Source organism: Sceloporus occidentalis, unplaced genomic scaffold (genome assembly GCF_023333645.1).
Source record: "Sceloporus occidentalis isolate IW3139 unplaced genomic scaffold, rSceOcc1.0.p SCAF_22, whole genome shotgun sequence".
Taxonomy (NCBI): Eukaryota; Metazoa; Chordata; class Lepidosauria; order Squamata; family Phrynosomatidae; genus Sceloporus; species Sceloporus occidentalis.
The window spans coordinates 5,061,797-5,067,806 of record NW_028317002.1 but is presented as its reverse complement, the minus strand read 5'-3'; positions in this window follow the sequence as shown (position 1 = coordinate 5,067,806).

Genomic DNA, 6,010 nt, shown 5'->3' with positions numbered 1-6,010 from the left:
CTCCGAACATGTCTTTACAGAACTTGCTTTGTGCACTGGGGCACAGTCATGCTAGTATAGAAAACAGCCTTCCCCAAACTGTTCCCGCAAAGTTGCAAGCATAGCATTGTCCAAAATGTCTTGGTATGCTGAAGCATTAAGATTTTTCTTCACTGGGCCTAGCCTAAACCCCCAATTTCAATAACTAAGAGGTGTGTCCCAATACTTTTGTCCTTATAGTAGTGCAAAAAGCAAGGTCCATAAAGACATGGATGGATGAGTTTAGTGAGGAAAAACTTGAATGGCCGGCACAGAGACTTGACCTCAACCCATCAAACACCTTTGGGATGAATTGGAACAGAGATTGCAAGCCACGCTTCTCATCTAACATCAGTGACTGACCTCACAAATGCTCACTGGACCTCACTGGCTGAAAAATTCCCACAGAAACACTCCAAAATCTTGTGGATACTACCTCTCTGGAAGATCGAATCTTCGAGTGCTCAGCCGCCAGCTGAGGGTGCCTCACGGTGCAAGTGTATGAGAACATAATCTCTGGCCATGTGTATCAAGTTGGTGGCCACATATACATCATTTGGTGGCTGCTGGAAGTGACGTATCCTGACCTAGGCTGACTAGGCCTAGGACAGCAGGTCCTTGGGTGGGGGGGGAGTAGTTCCCCTGCTGCAAAACTGGGTGCTCAGGCCCCCGGTGTCCTGCTGCTCAATGTGCTGGTAGTCTTAAAGCCACAGCAAGCCTTTTAATGCAGGGAAGACAACGACTGCTGTAGGGCCACTACACTTAGATGGGCCTAGGGCAACTGGAAGGTATATACATCTCTGGCTGCTGCCCTTAAAGTACCAGGGCTGCATTAATAGTTTCATGGTATGATTATGGGTCTATAAAAAACATTTATACTTTAAGATTTAAGAAAAAAAACCCAAAACAACACAAAGACTTCTGTGAAGTTGCCGTATATTAATTGCATTATTAATGAATAAATATTAAAATTAAATATAACCAGGGATCATATACTCCAATGTATTTTTTATTACTGATGCCATTTCATATCATTTGTAATCTGGAGGTAGAATAATAACATATTAATGTCAAACTGCATTAATATTTAATATTAATAAAATTTTCTATGTTGCATAATTCAAATGGATAGATATATATTGAGAATACTTTGAATATTAGACGGGTTTAAACTATAAGTAATGTAGAGCTTGCCAGGCTATTCTGCTCCCTCTGGCTTCACGTCTCATGAGTAACCCTGCATTTTATATGCAAATTAGTAATTTAATGCGGCTTTGCTGTGAACACATAATTCTTAATTCACACACTATGGCAAAATGTAACATGACATGGATTTAATAGAACAACACTGGACAGAGGAGCCTTACACCCATGGGATTTTATGGGGGTCTCACTCAAGAGTCACAACCTTGATGGTTCAGTTTAAAGGTTCCTTTCTGGTTAAGTGAAGATACAAAGCAGTGCATCCAACCGTAAAAGAACGTTTTGTGGTTTCTCTCAATGGTAATGTGTGCATTGCTCTGGTTTACCCCACTGTCTGGCAATATCAACCGGGTGTGAAACACAAGTTCAACTGTAGAAATCTTTTCACATAATGTAGGAAAAGGAGGGTAGAATTCTTGGACTCCTAAACCATGATTTAGGGCCAGAGTAGCCATCCGGAGCACTGGATAAGTGCTAGTGGGCCCATAGCAGATGCCCCTTGAACCCTCAACAACCGCACGGGCCTGCAGGTTACCTATATATATATTGCTCGTACACTTTTACCGTACAGGGGATGCAACAGGGTCACCAAAATGTAGACCGTTATTGCCACAAAATGTGGCAATATTCAGCTTTTTAATTCTTCAAATATTTGACTTTTGTTTATTATATTTTACTCTAATTTGGCTTAACCTGTAGCGAAATTCTTGAATCTTGCTTTATTATCTAATGTACTAAACATATTTTTCAAAAATGGTTGTCGAGCTAGCTAATGGCACAACATCAGCTTGACTGTCCGGCTCGCACTCTTCCACTTGAGGTTCAAGCTAAACCATAACATAAATACAAACATAGCTTAAGTTTTCTAAAAAACAATTAAATAAGCATATTCCTAAATTAATTAGTGATTCCAAAATCTTTGTAGAATATTTATACCTGGTCCCTCCTCCACCAACCAATATAACATCTTCTCATTTTTTAACCCCTTAATGACAAAGCCCGTACATGTACAGGCTCAAAATGCATTGTTTTCAATGGGTTTAGGGACCGCCCATTGTCCTTAAGGGGTTAAGGGTTAAAATGTTCAAACATCCCATAACACCCATTATCTCTAGATCTTTTATGTAGCGAGCAACTTAAAATTATAATATATTATATATATATATATATATATATATATATATATATATATATACATACACACACACACACACATATAATGACAACAATAACAAAAATAATGCTGTAGGTTTTTGGGCAGGGAAACTGTATCAGTTCATACACAGCACTGTTATTTGCTCTTTGAAATAATGAAAACATGCAAATTACTGTTTTCTACGTGTGACGGACCGACCAGGGACCTCAGGTTGTCCCTCTCCGCTAAGAGACGACTTCTCCTGCTAGGACGACAAACCACCGCAATCCGTCGGCAATATCCCCAAGCAAAGTAAAGTGCTATCGCTATCCAGTACCCAAATAACCAGGCAAGACTGGTCTTTAGGTACAACAAGAGGAGAACTGATTTATTTCAGACACAGACGGCTGGATATATCCAGCAAAACACACATTAACATAAAACAAGATACTGGGATACAAACCGCCCCCTTAATCTTCATCCCAGAGACAACAGGGGCAGTAAAGGGATTAACAATACAATGGGACACAGACACCACTAAAATAAGGAATACACATTGTCTTGATTAGATTATCTCCCAGACCTTAGTGTGCTGTGTGTAAACGGTTAGATAATAAGGAAATAATAAAATACATTTTTATTAATAACACACAAAAGGATAACATTAACTGAGGGGTGGGGTGACTCTAGGAACCGTCACAGTCCCAAAATGCAGGAACCCCAAATCTGTTTCCGAGCTCCAGTCTTTACAGTCTCTTGCGATTTGGGTAACGTGGCACTCCTTACCGGGGCCCATAGTCTGTAGGAAGGAGGCTGGCACTCAGTCCCCTCCAGAACCCCACAGCGGCTTCCATGACACTATGAAAAGCTGTCAAATAAAGGAAAAAAATATTCCTTTTTGACTGTGCATTTCTTACTAACTATCCTGAGAATTATTTTGTTAAACCAAATAAATGTGCCTTATTCAGCGAGGCAATTTGTTTTGCACAACTACAAATGTTTATTATACAGCGCATTAGAGAATACTTGAAATTATACAGATGTTTGTAATGCAAAAATTACAGCTCCCCAATTACTTTATTCTGCAGAAGGAATAAAACTCAGATCCATTTTTCCTTATCATACCCTCTATAGATCAATTCTTTCTTATTATACCTACTATAGCTGCAACACCACCATTGAGACGTTACTACATATTATAAAATGACTCATATGGATATTCATAGGTTAGAAAATGAACTTAAATGATCCAACGCAATCATGAAGGCATCCACATTTGCAACTTCACTGTAACAAACTAAAGTTGAGTGATTTATATTAGAGAGTGTAAGTGTATGGTAGTGTATGGTGTTAGCATAAGTGTATGTGTATTATTATTTGGTATTAACACAACAGTACACTACACATACATACACACACACACTACTCCCCCTGTTATCTGGCTGAGTCCCGTCTCCCATGCAACTTGCACTCTGTGGAAGCTGCCGCTGCCTTTCTCCTCCGTGGCGTAATAAAAATTGCCGCCGCCCCCCCCCCCCTCCAGACGTATGGTTGGGACCTCCAATCTCCTCCTACACACACACACACACACACATATTTGAAAATAATTACACACTAAAATACTCACACTCCCAAACTCACATATATAGTTACACACAATGTAACATACAGTAACATATTTTCACACAATGACATAGTTATACACGCAATAACATATTAACATACTTACACATACTAACATACTTATACTTATAGACTGGTGGAGCTGGTGTTGGTAGCTCACGCAGGTCTCCTTTACACCAGTGGATCCACTACGGTGGGAACATGTTATGTGACCTTGCTGTGCGCTTCCCCTGTGCCCACCTCCTTAATGCTTGATGATGTAACATAACTAAACCCATACAGTAATCATGCAATCCCATGCCTCACAATTGTCTTGCTGGTTTTATCCGGTGTTTGCCTCTTTGGATAGTTCCTTAAAAAAAAAAAAATTATGGAGAAGAGGGGCTTCAGGGAAGGAAGGAGGGACATAGGGATTTTGGCCCCCAAAAAAGGATTGTCCCACCTAAAGAGATACACTTTGAAATGATATAATTTTCTGCTCTTACTAGCTCAGAATAAACTTTAAGGATTCACCTGGCTCCACAGTAATTTTATCATAAACACTATATATATATATATGCATACAGAATATAAACCTTTTGCTTCAAAAGGTGTGGCACGGTACATTTCACCAAGAGTGATTTGACTACTAATAAACGCAATCTTATAAAATCAGCAGTAAGCCCAGCTCCTGGCGAGAGAATGAGAATGAAGCAGGAGAAATGTGATTTGCTACGCAGACAATCACTGTGGAAACCTGCTGAGGCTTAAAGACAGGATCAATGAGCGTTTTTCACTGCAGACCCTGGCACTCTGGCCTTGTCAAGTAAACCTCATTACCATGAAAATCTATATCCGAGCAGCACAGGGAGAGAAGAACGTTGACTCTTATTTTGAAGGTTGAAATTAAAGGAAGCGAACACTGCACTAAATATATCCTTAGCAGGATAACCTTATTTGTTGTTATTTATAGAACAATTATGAAAGAATGGCTAATAGCTGGTTTGTCTTTACGCAATAGTAAAGCAACTGCGTTTGCTCTACCGATCCCTATCATTTCACGTTGGCGCGCGTAACTCAGAAATGCTGCTTATTTAAATTTGCTGAAACTACCTTCTGACCAGGCCTGGACTGGCCCACCAGGCAAATGCTCAGTAGGCCACTGCCCAAAAGTGCCCCATACGTACCCTTGCTACCAATACAGAGGCAGATTGGGTCCTGTAGTGGGCAACTGCTGGCTGGATATGCGTATAAAACAGAAAACATTGAGTATAGTAGCAAGCGGCCGCACTTACATTGTTTAGCGCCCACTGGCCTTAAAGTGCCAGTGCTGCTTTTCATCCCCCGTCTGGCCCTGCTTCTAATATCAGTGAGATAACTACACCAGATTTATTTTCATGCATCTAAAAGTTTCGTTCTTCCCCTAATGGCAACGTTGGGGATTAATTCCAGGGTCGCAGGCCACTGGACAGGCTAAGACTCCAGATTGCAGGAAAGGTTCATTGACGTAAAAACACTTTGCAGGCACCGAGGGGATGTGGTGACTTGAATGTATATTAGAAGCAATCATGTAAAACACACTTGGGATGTTCCTTTTAAATATATTAGGCACTGTAAAACCCACAGTAGTGAATTCATTCAGAGATGTGAAAAGACTTCCTCCTCCATCACTCGCCCTGTACTTCGCACTGCCTTAGCATTTGCTTATCCTGTCCGTCTTAAAACAGAAAAGGAAGGCAAACCTACGGCATGCGGCCAGGTTGCCATTTGACCAGTTAATTTTTTTAAATAGTGCTTTGTCCGTGTCAACGTCACACAGGGCAGCTCACTGACATATATATATGTTTATTTTAAACGTAGTGTGAAAATAAGCTGCATTATGTTCGACATTTCTTTTCTCATATCTTACGGAAGGAAAGGGCAGTGGCGGCAGCGTATAGGTTCCATCAGGAAAACCACCAAACACCTTGCACCCATCCTGTTTAATCGACATATATTTTTTATAAACAGGATGGGTGCAAGGTGTTTGGTGGCTTCTCGGATAGAACCCAT